This window comes from Suricata suricatta, chromosome 15 (assembly GCF_006229205.1).
Source record: "Suricata suricatta isolate VVHF042 chromosome 15, meerkat_22Aug2017_6uvM2_HiC, whole genome shotgun sequence".
NCBI classification, from domain to species: Eukaryota; Metazoa; Chordata; class Mammalia; order Carnivora; family Herpestidae; genus Suricata; species Suricata suricatta.
Genome location: NC_043714.1, coordinates 62,003,420 through 62,028,062, shown reverse-complemented (window position 1 = coordinate 62,028,062; position 24,643 = coordinate 62,003,420). Strand labels below are relative to the sequence as shown.

Here is a 24,643-nt window from a genome sequence, read left to right as displayed (position 1 = left end):
GAGAAGTCAGCGTTTGCATAGGTCTGGAGGCCAGAGGAATGGAGCGTCCAGGAGCTGGAGGCCAGTGTAGATGAAGGTGGGCTGTGGGGGGCAATGGGCTGGAGGATGGGTGAAGCCAGTCGTGTCCTGCTACGGGGCTAGACTCACTGGGCACACTGCCCCAGGAGACACATGGTGGGCCCTGGGCCCAGCTGCAGGCTCATTTATAAGCTCCCCACACAAGAGTGGCTGTGTGTCACCTGTTCTGAAATCTGAGGCGCCTAAGGCTCTAGGGTGAACGCTCTCTGTGCCTTTGTCCAGTGTTAACCTGAGCTGAGAGGAGAGGCTGCTCCTGGGGACCTTGTGGACTCTGGCCCCGATCCTGTGCCCCACAGCGAGCAGGGGAAAGTCAGGACTGGAAGGTGCTAGGAACTTCTCCGCCCACTTCCCGCTTGGCCTGCTCCTGGCCAGGCTCGGATGCCCTCTCTCTTCAGGTCTCTCAGGTCAGGCAGGAGTGACTCTTGTGATTTTCCACCTGCTTCCCAGATAGGAGACCAGAACAAGCTCACATGGATGTTTCTATGGGACAATGGAAGGTTTTTTTCTCATCAGAGAGCAACTCTGTAAGGAGGGGCAGATGGAAATTAAGTAGAATTGAAAACAAGAAGACAGAAAAATCTAAGCCTGTATCAGATTGATTCTGCTAAGCCCCATCTCCTTCAGTCTCCTTCTGTTTGTGGATTACTCTCTTTTTAAAATACTTTTTTAATGTTTATTTTGGAGAGAGAAAGAGAGAGAGGGAGGGGCAGAGAGAGAGGGAAACACAGATTCTGAAGCAGGCTCCAGGTTCTAAGCTGTCAGCACAGAGCCTGACACGGGACTCGAACTCACAGACCACAAATGCCATGTTACTCTTATGGGCCTCAGAACTCAGGGACACCTGAGGGGCTCAGTCAGTTGAGCGTCTGACTTTGGCTCAGGTCATGATCTCACAGTTCATGAGTTCAAGCCCTACATCTGGCTCTCTGCTTTCAGGCTGTCAGTACAGAGCCTGCTTCGCATCCTCTGTCCCCCTCTCTGCCCCTCCCCTGCTTGCACTCTCCCCAAAATAAATAAATATTTAAAGAAAAAGTTCAGATGGCCCCGCCTCTGGGAAGGCAACCATGCTCCTGTTTGGAATCAAAGCCCCTGCTCTGTTTCCCCAGTTCTCTCTGTGGATATCTCTAACTGTAGCTGGTATTGTTGACTCATCTGCCTTCCCCATTAGACTGAGCGCATTCCGTTTACCAAGAGTGAATTGGACGCCTCCTACGTGCCACACTATCCTGGATCCTGGTGGTCAAGGATGAAGTGGTCAAGGTTCTGGAATGACCTATGATCAACTGAGGGCACAGACAGTGGGTCACATTTAAGGCAGGGCCAACACATAATCAGTTTTGTGTCCCCAGCAATTAAAGTACTTGACACAAAGTAAATGCTCAACAAGTGAATATTGAATGAATGGTGTTGGCATTGTGGATGCATTTATCAAATTCCTAAGAATTTGAATTCGGAGGAAGCTTTGACCTTCATTATTCCTTGAGCTCTGAAGACTGTTTGTACTTCCTACTAGCTTGAGCCCATCAAAGATGAGGTTACTTTGGTTTCTCATAGCGTCTGTCGGGCATAGTTTACAAGGGGTAGTTAGCCTTTTATGGCTCAACTACTTTAGGAATAAGTGCATTGATGGCGCTACCAAAGATAGCTTCGATGCATGGCTGTAATAATAATGTGTCTAGTTAAAAAAAAATCTGGTTCTGGGGTCATAATATTTCAGTTCTGGTCCTGAATGTGTAGCTAGCTAGAAGATCTTAGGCAAATTACTCCTGTTGGGTTCCTCTTTTTCCATCTCTAAAACAAGGGGAATGGGTTAGATTAATTCCAACACCTTGCATTTGGGTGTCTCTGAATCGATGGCTCATTTACCTGGATTCCTGGCCAGAATCCACTTGAGTCCATTTGTACTTTTGCCTTCCTCAAGGCTGGACCTCTTCGGTGACCTGGCTATACCACGCCTTTCTGCTCTGTGTTCTGCTCAAGGCAGTCAGCATCCCTGATGTCATGATGTTTGACAGGGAGACGTGCATCTGAGGGGGGCTGCACACCCAGAGTCCTTTGTCACTGGTTTCTGGTTGGGCTTGGCCATGGGAGGCAATGGCAGGAGACCGGAGGGCAGGAGAAGAGGGGATGTTGCATTTCTTCTCTGTTTTCTCTTTTTTTGGCCATGTCACCAGCAGTAGCTACATCTGTGATGCCAGCCAAGTGGCCCTGTCTCCACAGTGCCAGCAATCACTGGGTTCTGGTAACAGTTTTCCCTCTGCCTCTCCTTCCACCCTAGAGGTGGTAATGGCTTCCCACTCTTGCCAGTCTCTGAGTCCCTTGCTTGTCCCCTGAACCCTGCCCACACCTATGTAAGAGGTCCCTGCAATGAAGTCTCTTTGGTTGAAATGCCTGTGATGAGTGAGGTTTCCTCTTTGGCTTCTGACCATTCAGCACTAAACCAGTGTTCATGTTTGTTGGCTAAGTCCTCACAAAACCCCATGATGCAGCCATTATCTTTGAATTTTACACCCGAGGGAACCCAAGGCTCAGAGAGGTTGTGATTTGCTCCAAACTACAAGATTTGAGTCACCTGCCTTCAAAGTCTGTGTTCTTCCTCCCCAGTGGTGCTAACCACGTGAAGTTTCCATCTCCTTCCCTGACTCCAGGCAGAGTGGTTTCTAAACCCTTTTGTTCTTTGTATTTTTCCTTTCTGGCATCTTGGGACAGGATATTAGTCTATCTAGGTTCTAACTTTTATGTCTAGAAAATGTCAATGTGCCTACCTGGAGTCTTAAATGATCTGTGTTGGCAATAATTGGTGTGAGTCATTAGTTTAAACCAGTTTTCACACCGGGTCCAAGGTCAGCTCAGACAGGGGACAGGCAGACTTCTAGAGAGCTTTGCTCGGGCTGGAGGGATAAGGAAAAACAACTAGTAGCCTAATGCTACCTCTGTGACTCAGGGCTTGAATCCTTGACCTCAGAAGCCAAAAACCTCTCCAGCATTTATCCTAAGGAAATAATCAGAGAAATGGGAGAAGAATGATAGAAGATCGTGGTGGCAAAACAATTGCTAATAGCCCCACATATCCATCAGCCAGCAATTGGTTAAATAAATCATAGTGTAACATTGGAAATAGCTCATTTAAAACATTTTTTTAAAGTTCTTATTTATTTTGAGAGAGAGTGTGCACGCATGAGTGGGGGAGGGACAGAGAGGGAAAGAGAGAGTCCTAAGCAGGCTCTTCATTGTCAGCATAGAGCCTGATGCGGGGCTCTATTTCAAGAACTGTGAGACCATGACCTGAGCCGAAATCAAAAGTTAGATGCTTAACCGACTGAGCCACCCAGGTGTCCTGAAAATAGCTCACTTAATAATCCACTAATTGGGGCACCTGGATGGCTCAGCTGGTTAAATGTCCAACTCTTGATTTCAGCTCAGGTCATAATTTCACAGCTCATGAGTTCGAGCCCCACATTGGGCTCTGTGCTGACAGCTTAGAGTCTGGAGCCTGCTTCAGATTCTGTCTGTCTGTCTGTCTGTCTGTCTCTGCATGTCCCCTGTTTGTACTTTGTCTCTCTCAAAAAATAAATCAACATTAAAAAAATTTTGTTCTAAATCCTCTAAAACTAAGCTGCATTTGTTGACATGGAAAAAATGTGTAGAGCAAGTTGTGAAGCGAAAGGAACAGATTATAAAACAGTGTACATGGCGGGATGCCATTTTTATTTTAAAAAATCTTTATTATTTTGCTATCTATCTCCATATCCAACCTGACAATCCTATAATGCCCAAAGTTTTGGCCCATTGACTCCTGACTGCTTCCAAACCCATCTGGCAAGGCCTCTTTTCCCAACCCTTTTGGGGAACTCCTCACCCGCCTTCCAGACTGTTCCAGATGCAGCTCCTCCTCCATTCTTCCTGTGCTCTGCCCTGGAGGGCTTTGCTCACTGTGACAGTGCCCTCTGGGTTGGGACAAAGTCACTTCCTGTCTTCCTCACTAGGAGGTTATGGTCGGATTCCACGTGGGGACTCAGAACTCAGTCCCTAAGACATGCGTTGTACATGTTTTGTTGATTCAGGGACTGACATCTGGTACCTCCTGATGCATCACACTGCGGACGCCACAATATCTTCTTGTGTGTTCCTGCCAGAATCCTGTAGGAGTTGAGAATCAAGTCATGGACACAATTGCACAAGTGCCACAACACAGAATGCCAGTGTGAAAGACAAAGCAAGGTTGAGAAACGGTTTCAGACTGAAAGCAAAGAAGCAGGACAAGGAACTGTAAGATGTGATTCAGGATTGGATTCTGGAACAAAAAATCGGTTTAAAAGGCAGTATTAGCCAACTGGCGAAACTGGAGTACGGGTTGTATATAAGAGAGTAGCATTTTAGCCATGATAATTTCCTGAATTTGATAATTGCACTGTGGTTATACTGGAAAAGTGTTTTGTTGGAATTTTGTATAATAAAAATTTCAAATGTTCAGAAAAACGGAAAGAATGGGATAATAACCATCTATATACTCATTACCTAGAGTTAACAATTGTTGCTTTGCCACCTTTTGTTTTCTGAAGTATTTTAACTTTTTATAAGTAAATGATATTATAACTCGACATTTCGCTTCCTCATTGTGCATCTTTTAAAAAAATTTTTAAATGTCTTTTAGTTATTTTTGAGAGACAGAGAGAGACAGTGCGAGCGGGGGAGGGTCAGAGAGAGAGGGAGACACAGAATCTGAAGCAGGCTCCAGGCTCTGAGCTAGCTGTCAGCACAGAGCCCGACGTGGGACTTGAACCCACAAACCGTGAGATCATGACCCGAGCCGAAGCCAGCTGCTTAACCGACTGAGCCACCCAGGTGTCCTTCATTGTGCATCTTTAAACAATAAGGACATTTTCTTATGTAGCCCCAACACCATTAACATACCTAACAATTAAACATAATTTCCTAATATCTATCCATATTCAAATTTCCCCATTTGCCTCTAAATATCTCTTAGGGTTTGATCAAGACTATGTATCGACCTGGTTGTTATACAAGAAAAGCCTTAAATGTATGCCCTAGATCCTTATTTTCTTTATCTTATTCAACTCAATTCCTTCCTTCCCTCTTCCTCCTGCCCTCCCTTCCTTCTTTCCTTCCTTTCTTCCTGCTTTCTTCCCACAATATTGATCAAGAGCCTTATGATGTGTTAGGCATTGGGAAGTAAAGATGAATAAGGTAAGATTCTTGCCTTAGGGATCTCACAGCCTAATGAAGGAGGAAGAGTCACACGGACGGATAATTATAAAACAGTGTGTGAAAGCTCTTCCAGAGATAGATGCTGGGCATTCTTCGCAACTGCCATCAAATGATGAGAAGAAAAACAAAGAAAAATTGGTTTAGGAGGCCGTTGGGATAAGTAATTAAATAGAGCAGTTTTACAGGTCATGATGTAGATTTCAAATTCCCTTGATCTCCTGGGGCTTCATTCTTATGAGTAAACAGGGGTTGATCTTTAACATCACTTGATACCCGATTGTTTAAAGCCTATTTTTATTTCTCTTCACAGCTCCTTGAAAGGCCCTACCCAACCCATGCCGCCATTCCCAGTCAGCCTTCCATGGCCACAAACATGAATGCCAGACTCCTAGCACTGAGTACCATCCACTCCCCTGGCCTGGGAGTGAATGGAAGAATCCTCAGGGTATATAACCCTCGGAGCATATATTCCACATATCAGCCCATGTGCTCTTTCCAGTGCTGTAATGGGGTGTGAGCCATGATAACCATTTGAGGAAGGACTAGAGCACTGTGGTTAAAACCATGAGCTTTAGGGCACCCAGATGGCTCAATCGGTTAAGCTTCTGACTCTTGATTTCGACTCAGGTCATGACTTCATGGTTCATGGGTTCAAACCCCGCATCAGTCTCTGTGCTCACAGTGTGGAGCCTACTTGGGATTCTCTGTCTCCCTCGTTCTCTGCCCCTCCCCCACTCACTCTCCCTCAAAAATAAATAAATAAACACTTAAAAATATTAAGAAAAAAAAATAAAAGCATGGCTTTGATCTCAGAGAACCCTGGGTTCAAATCCTGGCTCTGGCACTTGTTAGTTTCTGTAGCCTTGGGCACGTTCCTAAATCCAATCTTGAAGAAATCTTCCTGAAGTCTAAACTTTACTTCGCTGGTGGGGAAAATTATGCAATTTCCATGTGCCCTGGAAGTCCTTCTTTCTTGGGGTCCTAGCCATTCTTACACAATATTCTCATGATCTGCCACACAGGAGAGTCAGAAACAGCACAGAAAACTTCTTTGGATTTAGCAATCCCTTAAAGAGGAACTCATCTTACTATGGTCAGCTCAGTCCTCAGCCTGACCAGATGCTGGTGGCTGAAAGGTTTATTCAGGTCCACAGGGCAGAGACCATGCAGCTGCCTGCCCAGAGCAACCAGCTAGATGACTCCCAACAAAGCTCCCTATTTCTCTGACAAAGCCATTGTGACTGTTGCTTGGCTTGAGGAGAGATGCAGAGTGAAATGTTCTGCATTTGGAGAAATATTCCTGAACAGCCTGCTTTCCACTTTTCCTTGCTACCATTTGCTGCTCTTTAATTAAACACTGTTTATGGGCACATATGCTTCTTCAAAGTTCCCTCCCCGGGGAGCTTGCTGACAATCTTTGCTCCAAAGCTTTATAACTATTGCCCTAAAGTTTCTTTAGCTCACTGTTGTCCTGAAAAATCTCCCCAAAGCTTCAGCTGAGGGTAGGGGGTTTGGGAGCTGGAATCTGGAGACTTTTAAGAGGGGTATTAGCGCACAGGCTCCTATAATCATAACTCAGGGTTGGAATGTACAGTTGATCATCATTTGGTCTAAACCCCAGGCTCAAAGAGGGGGCAGTGACTTTCCAAGGGTCATACACACATAAGTAGTAAAGCAAGGGTTAGGATCCAGGGCTCCTGAATCCTGGGGTGTCACGGACAGTCATGTGATTGTGTCCTCTGCTGCTCAGCCACGTTTCTGCTATTCCAGAACACAGAATTCTCACCAAGCAGAACAGTGTCAGCAAATGCGAAGACAAGTATGGTCCATGGAAATGGGTAATGAGTTTCATCCTATTAATAGCAGGACGTGCTTTCAGTTGGGTTTTCAGTTTCATTTTGCATTTACTGAAACAACTTCATGTAACCCGATTGAAACTGTGACCCACATGGTCCAGTCCTAGAACCAGTTACAGAAGCACAGTCCAAATAAGCCAAAACATGACAAAAAGGGAATTTAGCTTCTTTCTCATCTTTCTGAGAGAACATTAAGCAGGCTTCCAGGTATATAGTCCATGGCAGCATGCCCTGTATGCTATTTAGACTCTTGACCAGTTTTCTCTTGTCCTACACTCCATTTGAAGCTATTCAAAGAATTCCTTCCTTTTCCACTAGCCCTGGGTCCTTCTACTTCCTGAACTTTCTCTCTTTTCTCTCTCCACTCTTTATTTCACAGGTTGATTAGACCTCTTTCTGTAAGTCCTGCTCCACTGACAGCTTTGCTGCTGTCCTTTGCTCATTCTAGACCCTGAACTAAAAAAAAAAAAATCTAGAAATTGGTCTCTCAGAAAGAGAGAGGAGAAATGAGAATTAGCCATCAACTAGAGGTTCTCTTGGGAAGGTTGGGTGAAGGGAAGAAGTTTGTGGACATTTATGCATTTTATCCCATCATGGATGTTTCTCCATAAATTATTTTTTTTCAAATATCTTACTACCATCCCTAGTCTAATTAAACTGGTGATATTGCTAGTGTAGATTTATTTCTACAACACACGATTGAATGCATGCTTGCCTTGTCCCTGTGGGGCTGGACTCTGTCTGCAAGGAGACCATAGGCTTACATGGTAGACAAACACGGAGACAGTATCTAGAATTATAATAAAGACATGCAAAAGGGGTTTCAGGAGCACAGAGGAAGAAACGTTTGATGTGGCTGGAAGGGGTCAGGTGAGGATTCTCGGAGGCCACGATATTCATCTGGGACTTGCATGAGTCAGGGGAGTTTGGCAGGTAAAGGCGGAAGAAAGGGGAAGTTCAGAAAACAAGACGGAAGAAAAAGGAAGTTCAAGTGCAAAGGCACCCGGCAAGAGAAAACCTGGAGGGTGTGGGGGGCTCTAAGTGGTTCAGGATGGGCTTGAACAATGTGTGTGTGAGTGAGTGAGAGAGAGAGAGAGAGAGAGAGACAGACAGACAGACAGACAGGGAGAGAGTAACAGAAAGACAGAGATGGGATAGGGGGGAAAGTGGGTGCAAGGTTAGGAGGTACAGGCTGAGCTGAAACCAAGAGGAACTTGTATGTAGAGCCGAGGAGCTTGGGCTTTGTTCTGTAAGGTAGTGGGAGCCGCTGACAGGCAGACTTAGGTTGAACTCTGGCTGCGCCTGGAGACCCAGTGGGGCCGGCAGAGGTGAGACTAGGCAGGAAGACAAGTGAGGAGGCAGTGCAGGCAAACAGGAGAGGTCTGGGTGGGAACAGTGGCAACGGGGGTGGTAGATGGGTCATTGGGGAGAGATTTCGTGGCTAGAAGTGAGAGAACTTGGTGTTTGGTTAAAACCCAGGGAGGAATGACAGGTGAAAATTGTCCCGCCAGATTTTTTGGCTGGGGCAGTTGGAAACTCCCACTGCCATTCACCCAGACAGGAAGCGTGGGGGCAGGTCAGGGGCAAAAGAGATGTGTGTGTTCCTAAATCCCTGTGATTCAGATTTAACTTTATCTGGTTTCTTGTTTGTATTATCATACTGAGTATATATAGATCTATAGATATTTATTCTTAATTGTTACATTTATTTATTTAAAAGGGGCTTTAAATATTTTACATTCCAGTACAGTTAACGCACAGTGTTATATTAATTTCAGGTGTAGAGTATAGTGAGTCAACAATTTCATGCCTCTTACAGTGCTCATCAGGACAAGTGCACTCCTTAATCTCCATCACCTGTTTCTCCCTTCCCCCCATCCACCTCTTCTCTGGTCACCATCAGTTTATGTGCTATAAAAGTTAGTAGTCTGTGTCTTGGATTCTCTGTCTCCTTTTTTTTTTGCTCATTTGTTTTGTTCCTTAAAGTCCACATATGAGTCAAGTCATACAGTATTTGTCTCTCTATGACTGACTTATTTCACTTAGCATTATACTCTCTAGCTCCATCCATGTTGTCAAAAATGGCAAGAGTTCACTTTTTAAGTTTATTTATTTTGAGAGAGAGAGAGAGGAGAGAGAGAGAGAGGTTATGAGTGGAGTGGAGGCAGAGAGAGAGGGAGAGAGAATTCCAAGCAGGCACCACGCTGTCAGAGCAGATCCCAACTCCAGGATCAACTCATGTGAGATCATGACCTGAGCAGAGACCAAGAGTTTGACACTAAAACAACTGAGCCACCAGGTGCCCCAAGATATAATTTACATGCCACGCTATTTACCTGTTTGGAGCGTACAATTCAATGGCTTTTAGTATATTTACAGAGTTGGATAACCATCCCCACAATCAATGTTGTGACATTTTTGTTACCCTACAAAGAACTCTCACACCTCTTAGCCCTTACACCCCCACCGCTTTCTGTCTTTATAGATTAGCCCATTTTGGACATTTCATATAAATGGAATCATAGCCAACAAACGTTTAAATGTCCTCTCACCTGCCCTTGCGTTTCCAGTTGTCATCAGTTCTGCAGACACGTGCTGGGCAACGGGGTAACAGGATGCGTTTTACTCAGAACTCTTTCATTTCCACATGCCAGTAAGGCAACTCAAACTAACTTAAGCAAAACGCGGGTTTATTGGCTAACTGGGAAACATGGGTGAACCTAGCTTGAGGATTAGTTGATTCTGAACATTCTGATGAGGTCAGACTTCTTTTTCTTTTTTCTCCCTCTCTCCCTCTTTCCCGCACTACGGCAACTTTTATAAACCTCAAGAAAATCGTTGATTGGTTCAGCTCAAGTCATGTGAGTCCCCCTTGGACCACTCGCAGAGGCCAGAGTGCTGCGGTTGGCTAGACCTGAGTCACATGACTCCCAGTGGCTAGGAGGTCCTGCTCTGTGCTGGTGCTGCATAGACAGCCGTAGTTGGCCCAGGGAGAGAGCAGGTGCGGAGAAGGGGTAGGGCCCAGGGGTCCCCCGTGGGGAGGGGACTGTGATGTTGCTGAAAGGGAGGGGGAGAGATGCCAACGATATGCAGCCCACTTCCTGACTAGGGGAGCATCACACAGAGGAGGTTGAACAACAAACCCGTGTGTGGTCAGAATAGAGCCAGTTGACGGTGAGCTCCAGGAGTTCAGAACAGCAGGGTCCCCTGAGAGCCTGGGGGTCAGGCGTCTTCCTTAAAGCCAGCTTCCCGGCACCTGAGATTTACCTTTGTTCAGTCTGGGGGAACGTAACCTAGGCCTGGAAGAACAGGGGGTTAGGTAAGAAATGGGGAGGGGGCTCTAAGCTGGGAACTGTGTGGACCCAGGGAATGTTTGGCGGTCAGCAAGCTGACCAGTGCCGCCACAGGAAGAGCTGGCGCGTGAAACTGGGCGATACGTTTGGAAGTACGGACCTGGTTCCAGGTTTTGTGACCCGAATTCAGCTGTGGGAAGTGAGTCTGAGGTAAAAGACTTCAAATACATTTTGTTTCACTTTACGTCTGTTTTATATAATAATACTTTGTTTTGGGAAATCCCAAGTCACTTGTTGATTTCCCATCCTACAAGCAAATAGCATAATCTTTGGCGGTTTTTCAGGTTCTTTCCAAGTAGATAATCACTTCTGTTTTTATTTTTCATGACTGGGTTTGAATTGAACTGGTTGTGTGTCAGAATTGGTTGTTCGAAAGGGATGGTTTCTTCTTTTGTTACACCTCACAGACTGCTAGATGGAGTCTCAGCACTTAACACTGTGACATTGATACACTACTCTGACATTGTACACACATTTCTGCTTCATGTGCCCTCTTCTCATATATCTGTTTGGCAAACTCCTTCTAGTCCTTCAAAATGTAGATCAGGGTTCCTTGAAGAGAAGACATGCCTAACTTGTCTCTCACCTGGCAGTTGCACAGGGATAAATAAGGACACGTGTGAGTGAGGGGATCCACATCCCGAGAACGTACGGCACACAGGGTTTGTGTCAGTGCGGCGCACTTGAGAGCAATATCGGACAAATCCAATGAGTGGTGGATCAAACAAATAGAGATTTAGTTTTCACATCAAGAAGTTTAGAAAGGAAATCTTCAGGAGCATGTGGGTGGCTCAGTCGGTTAAGCATCTGACTTTAGTTCAGGGCATGCTCACAGTTCATGGGTTCAAGCTCCTCGTTGGGCTCTGTGTTGATAGTACAGAGCCTGGAATCTCCTTTGGATTCTGTGTGTCTCTCTCTCTACCCCTCCCGCATTCATGCTCTGTCTCTCTCAAAAATAAATAGACATTAAAAAAATTTAAAAAAAGAAATCTTCATCCACTGTTGGTGGGAATGTAAATTGGTGCAGCTCTTTTAGAAAACAGTATGGAGACTGATCAGAAAATTAAAAATAGAACTACCTCATAGTCCAGTCATTCCATATTTGGGTATTTATCCAAAGAAAATAAAAACACAATTTGAAAAGATTTATGTACCCCTATGTTCATTGCAGCATTATTTATGATAGCCATGATATGGAAGCAACCTAAGTGTCCATGAATAGATGGATGGATAAAGAAAATGTGGCGTGTATGTATATATACATATATATGTAATACATTATAATGTGTATGTTATATGATATATAATGTATAAAATATATATAATGGAATATTACTTGACCATAAAAAAGAATGAAATCTTGCCATTTGTCACAACATGGATGGGAGTTAGAGAGTATTTTGTTAAGTGAAATAAATCAGAGAAAGAAATACCATATGATTTCATTTAGATTTGGATTATAAAAAATAAATGAACAAACAAAGGAAAACAGAAACAGATCCACTGATGGAGAGAACTGATAATTGCCAGAGGGTAGAGGCTGGGGAGAGAGGGGAAATAGGTGGAGGAGATTAAAGAAGTATAAATGCACAGTCATAAAATACACAGGTCATGGGAATGTAATGTACCACATAGGGAACATAGTCAATAACATTGTAATAACTTTGTATGGTGCCGGATGGTCACTAGACCTGTCATGGTGGTCATTTTCTAATGTAAAAAGTATAAAATCATCATCCTGTACACCTGAAACTAACAGGATATTGTATGTCAGTTATAATTCGATTAAAAAATAGTTTGAAACCTTTCATCTGAAGCACAGGTTCAGGGGCTCCATGAAGCTCTCTGAGGCGTAGTCTAAAGGTCACCAGCGCATGCAAGGTCAGAAGGAAGAAAGGAGAGTGGCACTAGCTGTGCAGTGGCCTTCTGACTGTGTCACTTGCCATTCCTAGCTGCAGGGGAAGCTGAGTTTCTCACCTGGAGCTGGGGTATGTTAGTGCCTGGGCAGTGCCTTGGTTTTGTTAGCAAGGACGGATGAGGGGATGGCTAGTAGCTAGGCAGCCACATACTTCCTCTCAGGTTCTAAGGCTAATAGATTCGAGGTGGAGTTCTGTGTTAAATATTCTGAGAGTTTGTCCAAGCCTAACAGGGAAAGGCACGTTGATTATTGGTGTCTGTCACAGGCGTGGAGTAGGGCTTAAAGCTTGGTGTATATTTGCCATCTTTGGTCCAGCCAATAGATTGATCTGTTTCCTCCCTCTACCCTTACCCCACCTGCTCTGTGTGCTGCGAGCCAGACTCCGATGGGCTGGACCAACAGATGCCCTTGCCTTCTGACCTCTGACTGGGTTTGGTCATTGGAAGGCAGTGGCAGGAGGAGAAGGATGTCAGGGTATTTATTCCCTTGACTCTGTCCCTTCTGGGTCACCATGACTTATTTACTGAAGGTCACAGCTCCTTTCAGTAGCCTCCTCTGTTTATCTGCCCTCTATGGGCTCCAGTAACTGCGCTAGTCCTTCCCCCTTCAGGCCAAACTCCCTACACCCTCCCTTGTCGGTTTCCCCAAACCCTGCCCACACCTTTGTAAACAGTAAACTTTCCATAAACTCTCCCTAAATTACCAGTTTCAGTGTTCTGTCTCTTTCCTCCAAGGATCCAGACTAAGTCTGTAACGCTTTGGAGGCTTGTTCTGGGTGAAGGCGTTAGAGTTACTGCTGGACATCTTTGCTTCCCCCTTCCTCAAAGTCAAGGGCAGTGTGCCTCCTGCACTCTGAAGGATGCCTGACTCGCTACATGCCCTGGGGTGCACAAAAGTCTTTTTTTTTTTAAAGTGGTTTTTATTGATCAACCCCTCAGGGACAGTGATGGGTCTCTGCTGTGGTTTTTAAGTACACCCAGCTGCCAGGCACTCCAGACGGCAGCTTTCGGGAATCCGCAGGAGGGAACTGACATCCGTCCGGTTCTCTCCAGCCTGTGTGGTGGCAGGCCAGTGAGAGCTGTCATTTCCGAGAGCTGTTGGTTGGAAGTGGCAGTGTACCGGGTGGCCTAGAAGGACAAGTGAGCCCCCACACCTGGGGCACCACGCGCCCTCCTTCCTGTTCCTGACCCTGCCTCCTAGCTCTTCAAGGCCCTGCAGTCTACATTCTGAAAACAGTTTCTGTGGTGTGATGTGGTGTTTGATTCCACCCGTCTCCAGGAGGTAGGGGAGGAGCCTTTCAGTGCCTTCAGAGTGGGGAAGGGGGAGTGTTCTTGACTTGAATGAATACATGCGTCGCCTTAAGGTCAGAGTTGAGGGGCGCCTGGGTGGCTCAGTCGTTGAGCATCCGACTTTGGCTCAGATCATGGTCTCATGGTTTGTGGGTTCGAGCCCTGGGTCGGGCTCTGTGCTGACAGCTCAGAGCCTGGAGCCTGCTTCAGATTCTGTGTCTTCCGCTCTCTCTGACCCTCCTCTGCTCATGCTCTGTCTCTCTGTCTCTCAAAAAATAAATAAATGTTAAAAAAATTAAAAAAGGTCAGTGTCGAATTGCAGATTCTAAGTCAACAGATCTGGGTGCCAGCCAGAAAATCTGCACTTGTCACAAGCACCCTGGTGAGGCTGAGATTTGGGGCGGGGGCGGGGGCTGCCGGTGCAGGGAACACACTTGAGAAGCAAGAACTCAGACGCCAGCCGTCCAACAGGGAAATGCCAGCCACAGGCTGTGTCTTTGATTTTTACCTCATAAGCTCATCAACCCATCAGAACGGAATTTCTAGTTAACAGGCTAGGAAATACGTTGGTTTTGATGACACTGTAAAGACAGGATGCTGGCCTTGGGGATGGCAGGGTCCAGGGACTCAAATGATGTTGCCATTGTCATTGTCACCACTGCCATCTCTTTCTTTCACTGCTCTTCTCCTTTTCTTGCTTTTTTTTTTTTTTTTTTTTGCCTCTTTCTCTCTACCTACTGGCTTCCTCTCTCTGGCCAGGGCTCTGGCTGCTGGTGTCTCCAGGGTAAGAACACGCTGTCATCTAGATGGGAAGAGGGAGCTCTTTCCCCAGCACTGAGCCCTCCTGCACAGCCCTGCACCTGGCTCGGCTCTGAATGGGGGCTGGAGTGCCCTGGATCGGTTTGTGGAGGGGGCGGGTCATCGTGATGGGCAACCCTCCCCCCCAGTCAGATGGGGGGGAGCGAGGCCCGCACCCCAGGCTGACAGAAGCAACAGCTGCTCAGCCCACTCCACTGCTCTGAGAATCCTGTCCCTCTCTTCTCCCCGAGAACCTGTCCGAGCTTCTGCCACCCTTTAATCGCTCCCAGGAGGGCAACGATGACACGACATGTATTTTGCTGGATGGTTAAGAGAGCACAACCACTTTCCTTGTGTTATCTTCATTGCAACCAATTATCCAGCCTTCCTCTTCGATGTAGAAATGAATATAAAAAGACAGATGTTCTGGCTTGGTTTTTCCCTTTGGTTTCTTCAGGCATTCGATGGCGTCTCACGCTGCCTTGCTTGAAGAATGTCTTCACGTTGCTTGAGAGTGACAAGCGGTAAGCGGCCGGAGCGAAGGCAGGTACCTGCCAAGGGAGGAGCTGGAAGCGGGTTTGGTCCGACATTCGCTAATGGGCCGGAAGGACGCGCAGGCTCGGGGAGATGAGGTCTGCGGAAGGGCCGGTGCTGGGAGCACAGGAGAGGCAGGTGGGGACTGGGAATGAGTGCGCTGTAGCCACTTTTCACTCTTTGTTTTCCTAATGAGAAAATTCCATGTTGGATTTTGGGGACTTTTTTTGGAAGAGGGGTGTAGGGAGAGTTTGGGGGTCAAGGGAAGAAAGGAGAGTATTAGCTACACATGGCAATGTCTCCAAAGCCAGAAGCACAGGTGTCTGGAATATCATCTCCTAGAACTTCATCCAGCTTCTTCCTGTGTGCCCTTCTCACACAGACATCCCATCCGGGCACGGGAAGGCACAGCCATCACGCCGCCTGGCCCGCTGTCACTCCTCACAGCAGCACGAGAGGAATGGACATTTGCAGAGCACCCGTGTGCCGGGAGCTTTGTGGACTTGAGCGTAGTTAGTCCTCACACAGGCCCTGTGGCAAAGAGCTGCACCTCCATGGCGCAGATGAGGAAGCAGGGCTTCGAGAAAAGTTAGGTAAATCCCACAAGATCACCTAGCTTGGGAGCCATAGAGCTGGGATTCAAACGGGTTTGTCTAACTGCCAAGCTGGACCTCTAAATCTGGGCATCTGTCCATCCATCCACCATCCATCTATCCCACAAATATTTAGGGAGCACCTACTACATCCTGCCACTGTGCTAGGGATGGAGGATGTGGGAGAGGGAACAAGACGGACACAATTCTTGTCCTCCCGGAGCTAGCTTGTAAGGCAGTGGGATATGAAAGACAGTAACAGATAGATGACACATTATGAAAAATAAGATGGAGGGGAATGAAGCAGGGTTGGAGGAAAGCATGGCAGACAGGCAGGGCCAGGGGGAGGCAAGTATGGTGACTAGGATGCAAAATTTAAGGAGGTGCCCACTCGGAGGGTCCCGTGTGTTCAAAGTTGGCACTCACACAGCCCTGGCTCCTTATGTTTTGCACCTGTAGGTGGCATGCTTGCCTCCGTCTCATCCTGCAGGTAGGGAGTCTTGGAGGGTAGGTGGCATTGGAACAGACAACAGGTGCTCTTGCAGAGGTCCCAGTGGGGGTGTGGTACCCAGAGCATGAGCTTTGGGGTGGCTGGTGGGGACTGAGCAGATTCTGCTAAGCACAAGGCGTCTCTGCCTCCTGACTATGTAGAGGATCAGGAGGTGGGAATGAAAAGGGGGTGCAGAGATTAGTGGGCAGTTATCTCCAAGGCACCTGGAGCCCCCAGACCATGGCTGCTGCAGGATTGGGTGGATTTTTAGCCAAAGGCCAGAACTCTACAATATTCAAGATGGAGGACATCTTCCAGAGAAGGCCAACTTATTCAGAACCCCTGATTTTTCAATGTTTCCTATGTTTGGGGAAGTGGGAGGGCTATCTGGAGAATATGCTGCACATGCTTTATACACATGCTTAGTTTAGATAAACTGGCCCAAAGTCCGTAGGTCCCTGGAAAATCAAATAGCTAGACCAGAGATTCCCAAAGTGGGTTCCTCGGACCACAGCACCAGCCTTACCTTGGGAACGTGTTAGCAACACAGATTCTTGGATCTTGCTCCAGACCTACCGAATCAGAAATGTTAACCCCTCTGGGTGATTCTGATGTCTGCCCAAGTTTTAAAACCACCAGGTAGATGAGGGTCACCCCTGAACAGTGAGAGACTCTTCAAACCTTACCTGGGCAGAGACACAAAAGCCAGCCTTCTCTGAGAAATGGCAGTGTCCCAATCACCTGTCAACAGCAGCCCAGGGAGGGAGGTGACTTATCTCGGGTCACCGGAGAGTGACCAGTGGTCCTGCCCATGGTCTAGAGATCTCCTTCCTGCTCATGCTCTTCTCGGCAGTATTTTATGAATCTATTTGTGAAGACCCCAGAGAAGGAAGGGCCTAGCGCTTCTCTGTGTCCAGGAGATATGACAGATGCCCACATCAACATGGGGCCCTGTTTCTTAAGGTCCCATTTGTGCTGTCGGACCTCACCAAGATGGAAAATGAGACATGTCAAGTGAATGTCATGACCGCTTTGAAATGAGAGGTGGCCGAGTTGGACCCCTCATGCCCTTGAAGCCAGACAGCAATGAAGAACGAGGAGCAGAGGAAAAGGTTATAAAAATGTTTAGTTTTTGCTTTATTGAGTTACAACAAATGAGCAACAAGTTAGAAAAAATGTCTATTTTTCTTCCAAACTCCCTAGCATTTTATTTGTGCAGTATACCCAAATGGGGGGCGGGGTGGGGGTTGCAAACACAATTCATATTGCAACATTTACACCAGATAGGTCTCTCGGTTTTTCCTCTTTAAAAGTTAGGACTAATTGAAAAACAAAAACAAAAACAAAACCCCCCCAAAAGTGTACTCAGGAATCTAAAATTGGCCCAAAAACAAATACACAAAAAATCAGTTTATGGTGAGGCTTCAGGCTGAAATCTTATCAAATACCACACTGAGAAAAGGCAGTGAGGAACAGAAATGGAAACCAAAGTTGTTCATCTTTGTGCCATCTAGATAGGAAGACCTCTTGTTTGAGTTTCACGAAAGTAACGGTAATGCTAACAATGTGGAAGCCCTTTCTGCTGGTTCTAACAAGATGCTGAAAGAGGGAGCCCCTTGCGCCCCGGTTCTCTGGTGCTGGCCCCGCCCAAGGTCAGCCAAGGGGCCAGGCGGTGGAGAAACCAGACCCACCTGTTGGCAGTTTGGGAAGTCCTGTGTGTGGCCGGATAGGGACCCCAGAGGTGGCTGGTGGGGGATGGAGAACCGAAAATGGGTTCAATTGGGAAGATGTGTCACCTCTAAAACCCTCTCGAAGTTGAGACGGATGCCCAAAATCATAGCCCTTCCCATGGGGACATCTCCCAGATTTCAAACTACTTTAAAAAAACCCGAACTCTCCCTACCTAAAATCCAGTAGATATAATGGCACTAATGCTAACATGCCCTCCTCCCCAAAATTAATAAAATATTAAAAAAAAAAAAAAGAGGAAAAGAGAAAAGCACATGTGATCAGCCCTCCCTCCTGGAAAAAACCTTACAATGGTAGTGCTGGAAAAGGACGTTGCCCTTGATTAAAAAGGTAACAAAATTCCCACATTGTACAAATTGGTTCCAGTATAGCAAGAGGTGGGGGCCGGGGCAGAGGAGCAAACTATTTACAAGGACCCATTGAAAACGCAGTAGTAGGACTTTGGCACTATGAACAATTCCCGCCGGTCCTCCGGGCGGGGTGTGTGTGGAGGCTGGGGCTCCGGCACCCGGGAGCCACACAACGCTAAGTAGTTCCACTTGGAGCCTCTGGCCAGGGTGGCCCATGGCCGGGGAGGGAGGTCCTCTTCTTTCCTCAAAGGCAGAGCGTCCCCTTTATCAGCAATGCAGTTCTGAGGATGTCCCTAGAAAGACAATGTAAAACCAGAGAGACAAGGTGTCAGGAGAGAGTCAGTCCTTGGGCAGAAGGGGGCCGGGGTTGCTCTTTCCGGCTCTCCTGGAGAGGACCCCTTACAAAGCCATCCTAGGGCTTGGAGAAGAGACAAATGCCCCAGTTTGGGGCCAGTTTTTAAAAAAGAGTGTATTTTCCTGAGTATAGTCTGACATCACCAAAAGTGTCCCCAGAAACAAGTCTTTCTGGGCAAGCAGAGGTGGTGGCTTGTGATTCTTTTCATCATTAGAAGGCCCTTTTCTTATTCCTGGAGGGGCATCCAGTCACAGGGGTTCCTAAAGAGGTTCCAGAATCCAACAAACCAGGATTCAGGTCCTAACTTTTCTGTTTACGGACAGTGGGGTCATGCACGTGTAACACAATCTCTCTAGGGCTCAGTTTATGCTTCTGTAAAACAGGCGTGGTAATGGGGGTTGCTGAGATGAAGTCGACACATGCACTAGCATTTGGAATAGTGTCCAGCACACAATGACACAGTATCGTATATAGTAAGTATATTACATAGTATTATAGACTTTTGTTGTTTTTGTTGGCTGCAGCCTTTTCCAAGCATGGTAAGGTATATAACAGTGATCATAACAAGAGAAAACATTTTAAGTGTATTTAAAACATTTTTTTAGTGTTTATTTTTGACAGAGAGAGAGAGAGAGAGCGAGTGAGCAAGCAAGCGAGCAGGGGAACGGCAGAGAGCGAGGGAGACAGAGAATCCGAAGCAGGCTCCAGGCTCTGAGCTGTCAGCACAGAGCCCGATGTGGGGCTCAAACTCACAGATCAAGAGACCATGACCTGAGCTGAAGTCGGATGCTTAACTGACTGAGCCACCCAGGAGCCCCTTCAGTGTATTTTTAATTTGATGTTCATATAAACCTTCAGAGGTGTGTTCCCATTTTACAGCTGAGGAAACTGAGCACAGAGAGGCTAAGCACTTTTTACAAGACTATGCAGATGGGAAGAGGCCCCATCAGGATTCAAATCCAGGCAATCTCCAGAGCCTGTGCTTATAACACACCGACAGTATTAACAACAGTCTGAATGGAGAAATGCTTAATTCTTATGTTCTTTGATGTTATTAAAACAGTGCAAGGACCCTCTTGTGAGTTGAGTTGTGTCCCCCCAAAAGGACATATTGAAGTCCTAATCCTCAGTATCTCAGAATGTAACGCTATTTGGAAATTCCTTTACAGAGATATGTAATCACGTTCAAATGACATCATTAGGGTGTCCCCTCATCCAACAGGACAGTGGCATTATAAACTGGAAATCTGGATACTGAGACAGACTCACACAGGGCGTACACCACATGAACACGAAGACAGAGACCACGGTGATGCATCTATGAGCCAAGAGATGCCAAGGGATGCCAAGGACTGCCAGCCAGCCCGCAGAAGCGAGGAGCGAGGTGTGGAACAGACTTTCCCTCACAGCCCCCAGAAACAGCCAACTCTGCCAACACCAGACTTCCAGTCTCCAGAACTGTGACAGAATACATTTCTGTTGTTTAAGCCACCCGCTTTGTGGTGCTTCAAGGCAGTCCGAGGAAGCGCAGACAGACCGCCATGATTACCCTTGTGGGCCCCCAGGATCTGGAGCTCCCGGGGATGGAATCCGAGGGGAGGGCCCAGGGCGACAGCGAGTATTCCATGACAGGCCGAAGTTGATCATATCTGATTCCTGAAGCCACTGGCTTTTTCTGTGCCTCCCTCTTGGAAAGGCCGCTTCTAGGAGAGAGGACCCTAAGAAGCGCCTTTAGCACAGGGGACCAAGAGCAAGTGGACTTGACTCCTCAGCCAGAGGCAAAAGCAGATTATCTGTACAGTCATTCGGTCCTAATGTCTGGAGGTCAGCCGTCCCCACATTTCCCAGGTGCTCCTGACCAGGAGAATGAATGCTGGTGTGAAGAAGCCAACTTGTGAGAGGAATGTCTGTGGATGGAACCAGATTTTGGGGGTGCCCTTGGGATCTGGTACCACCTGAAAGTGACCCAGCAAAAGGCACGGAATCCTAAGAGCCGCAGGGGCCTTTACGAGTGGTGCTGCCAGCATCACTCAGTTCACAAGGAAAAGAAGGGAAGCTCCGGGAGGAACGGTGAGTCCCCCAAGTCACAAGACTTCTCAGAGGCACAGTCAGACACAGTAATGACCTTGGTTGTAACAATAGTGACAGGAGCTGATATTTCTCTCACACTTACTATGAGCCAGGCCCAATGGTAGGTGCTAAAGCTAATGCGTCCCGTCTGCTCCTTACAGTAACCCAGGAGGTAGGTGACGGTTAAGCCTACCAGCGTGAAGGGGCTTAGATGAAATGATACCAGGCATGTAGTGAGTGGTGGAGCCCGCGCTCCTCCAAGGCCAGTCCAACGTCAGCGGGCTCCTCCCACACCTGATCTGGGTCCAGGCTCCCTGTACTACTCACAGTCTCCCCCTGCAAGGAGCCACCTGGGACCGGGAGAGCATGTCTGCCTCAAAGGCAGGGGCTGGCGGTTCCCGGCACCCAGAGAGGTCCAGGTGCCTACTGCTGATCCCACAGAGGGCCACACGCACCCCCAACTGGGCAGGGGACCAGAGCCAGTCTCCTCTTGTGCTCCCCAAGGAGCTGGGTTTTCCCCAGCAAACATGATCTTTCACCACCCTCCCAAAGCAGGGGTGCCTCTGCATCCCCCTGAATGGTTCTCAAGACACCAGGGAACAAGGCCCAAGGTGGGTGGACCACAGCTTTCTTCCTCCTCCTGGCCAGGCTGCAAAACACCAGGTTGGCACACGACCGTGGGCACCGGCTGTGGGGCGTCAGAGCGGAAAGGGCCGCGGAGTCAGAGTAGCTGGGCTCCAGGGTCTGCCACTTCCCAGCTGCGGGTCCGTGTGACTTCCTTAACTGCCCCGAGACTCCTGTCTGTCACACCTGCCGGGCTGCGAGAGGTTTAGAGGTGAGGAGTGCCAAGCACGCAGGTGCTCCCAAAATGCTGAGGAAGGCCAGGTGTGACACTGGGGCCTCAGGTGTGAGCTCACGTATGTGCATGCGTGCACGCGTGTGTAGACATATTTACTCTCTCTCCCTCTCAAAAGTGAAACTGAACCCTGTCTCTTCAAGCGAATGGCAGGAACTCACATTTTTAGATATGCCCCCATATTAAGGTGGTTCTTCGTCCGGCGATGTGTTTTGATTCCCTCGTGTCATTTTTCGTGGACACGAACACCCATGAGCCTCCAAACAGATGTTTTCCGGAAGAAAAGAAATACTGAACAAAGCCCTTAAAAAACCCCCCAAAACAGACTGCAGCGGGCAAAAGGGGGACAGGAGAAAAGGACACCAAGCTGCTTCTGCAGAGACCCCGGCTGTCAGTGGGTGGCTCTGGGCCCTGGGAACACCCTGGACTCCGCTCTCCTTTGCCCTCGCCCAGGGTGCGTGGCCGCGGGCAGGCCTGTGGGAGCTGGCGAAGCTCTCAAAGGGAGGCTGGGGAAGCCGCTGGAAACCGCAGGCAGGCGGTTTCCCTTCCCCACGAGGGACACGGCCGCGTCCCAGCCACAGGCTGCTTCCCTGGAAGGCCTTGCCCCCAGGCGCCCTCAGGTCTCCAGCACCACCTTATCACGCCGGCTTCAAACTGCCTGGTTAACTGCACGTCCTGTGAGGACGTGCGCGGGGCACACGGTGTTCACGGCTGACCCCTGGCCCCGCCCCCCGCTCTGGGTCCGGCCCCCATGTTGCCCCAACGTTGATTCGTGAAAGAAATACGGGAGGAGGAGCACGGTGCTCTTAGAGGGGTGGCTGGTCATTCAGCGTTGGTGACAAACTCGGGTTTTCATTTTAGCAAAGTGATTTTGACTGTGTGGCCTCTTGCTAATTCCCTGGGCTTCTATCTGCCATCTTACCACCAGGGCAGTGACACTCCCCACCGAAGAGAACCGGTGACCCGATGGATTATTTGATCCTAGAGCGCCGGCTCTACGCTTTGGGAGGAAACGGCAAGATCGTCAGGCCCTTTGCTTATGGCCACTCTTCTACCAAGTGGATGCCCAGCCTCTCCCTGGACCCTGCCCAGGACGCAGAACCTTTTGCCTTCACAGTGGTCATCCTTTTCTATCCTGGGGACAACTTGGAAGGGTAAATAGTAATATCTAATTCCTTAGCAAAGTCTGCTTTTTTATTGCTTTACCCATTGGGGAAACATGAAAAAATTAGAATTCTCTTCCCACATGATACTTTTCTGTTTCTGCGTCTCTTTAATTTTCCCGTTAGGGATTTCCCTAAGCCCCGAGGCCTCAGGAGAGAATAATGCTGTACTCCGTGAGAAAGAAAAACAAGCACCGAGATCGTGATTTATTATCTTAATAATATTTGAGTCAAACTTTCTTTTCTTGAGAGGGGGCGTGGTCTGATTTTAATTAGAATTGGGAAGAGTAAAACGTGGTGGCAGGGAGAGGGACGAAGCGGTTTCCCAGGGGACCGGGAAGGCTTGGTCCAGTCTCACAGATCATTCCTGCGCCAGGTCTTGGTCCACTCTGGCACATCCAGCCAAAGCTCTATTGCTGCAGCAGTTTGGGGAGCCTCTGGGCTTGGGAAATTGCTGAGACTCCTAAGCCACGCAAGTCTCCCCCAGGCTGCTTGCAAGGAGGCTCAAAGGGAAAAGGACTCAAAGGGCTATTGCCTCTTCCTGCCCTTTTCCCATCAGAGGATATTATCCAGAGGAGTCCAAAGAATTTGAGCAAACAATCATATGTTAAAGCCACTAGGCACGCCCCTTTCGTGTTTATCATGTGGACTCAGGTTTGAATGCCAGCTCCCCCACTTTCTAGCTCAATGATCTTGGATGATTTACCTTTCTGTGTGTGCCTCATTCTCCTCAACCATAAAACGAAAAAGAATAGTGTTGACTTCAGAGAGTCCTCAACACATGCAGAGTGCCTGGCACAGGAAGGGCTCAGCAGATGTTACTTCTTGTCATTGCCCCCCCGCCCCATCCCCACCCCTACCCCTCTGGGACGCAATTAACACACAACAGCATGAGCTTGTACAAGTGGGGCCCCAACTGAAAAAGCCAAGTTGGAAAGGCAGGAAGCATTCAGCCAAGGTCTTCTCCATTAAAAAAAAAAACAAAACTGTCAGGACACCTGGGTGTCTCTGTTGAGCACCCAACTCTTGATTTCGGCTCAGGTCATGGGAATCAAGCCCCGCATCAGGCTCTGAAGTGAAAGTGTGGAGCCTGCTTGGGATTCTCTGTCTCTCTTCCTCGCTCTATGCCTCTCCTCAACGTCTCTCAAAATAATGAACATTGATAATAATAATATATTAAAAATAAAAGACTGTCATTTCAGAGTCTGCAACAAAGCAGTTGCTGACGCTAATGCTGGGGACCCTCTTTAGGGGATTTCATTTGCATTATTTCATTTAATCCTAACAACAACAGACAATCCTATCAGTGCTATGGACTAAATTATGTCCCTTACCCCACCATTCATATGTTGAAGCCTAAACCCCAATCTGACTGTATTTGGAGATGGGCCTTTAAAGAGGTAATTAGGGTTAAATGAGGGGCCTAAGGGTGGGGCCCTAGTGTCCATATAAGAAGAGGAAGAGACACCAGGAGGACACATGCACAGAGGAAAGCCCAGGAAAGGACAGGACACCCAGAGAAGTGGCTGGCTGCAAGCCAAGGAGAGAGGTCACACCAGTCATCAACTCTGCTTGGAACCTTGACCTTGAAGGGTCAGCCTCCAGAACTGCAAGCAAATATATGTTGTTTAAGGCATTCAATCTGTGGTGTTCTGTTCTGGCAGCCCTAGTCAACTAATACCGTTAAGCATTGAGGTTATAGAGACCTACTAATAATAGAGAATAAAGTAAAACATATGGGCATGTGGGTGCTCTGGAGTTTCCCACCATCCATCCTCCATTTACCACTAGGGCAGAAAGGTCTGACGCCCAGATTATCTGCAACATGACTTTCCTTAAACTCCTCCCTTGAGTATCTCAGAGCATCTAACCTTTCTCTACAGGATCGTACACACTGAATCACATACAGTCTTCTTTACTGGTGAGGTAGGGGAGTTTCAAGAGAAATCTGGATTGTTTGTA

General features: G+C 47.7%; 1 protein-coding gene and 1 long non-coding RNA gene across 4 annotated transcripts in view; one reads left to right on the top strand and one right to left on the bottom strand.

Moving 5' to 3' along the window:
- Positions 1-9,804: 9,804 nt before the first annotated feature.
- LOC115278679 lies at positions 9,805-23,020 on the top strand. 2 transcript variants are annotated; one of them, XR_003903027.1, is made up of 4 exons: positions 9,805-10,666; positions 14,979-15,045; positions 19,762-20,662; positions 22,447-23,020. It is a non-coding gene; the product is annotated as an uncharacterized LOC115278679 (long non-coding RNA). The 2 variants fall into 2 exon arrangements; XR_003903028.1 differs by lacking the exon at positions 14,979-15,045 and having other exon boundaries at positions 22,447-23,019.
- ZHX2 (zinc fingers and homeoboxes 2) overlaps positions 17,247-24,643 on the bottom strand; it is a 161,044-nt gene continuing 153,647 nt past the window's right edge. For both annotated transcript variants that reach the window (XM_029923154.1, XM_029923155.1), the window contains one exon: positions 17,247-18,530. The gene's annotated coding sequence lies outside the window, so the exon portion shown is untranslated. The remainder of the gene's footprint in view (positions 18,531-24,643) is intronic.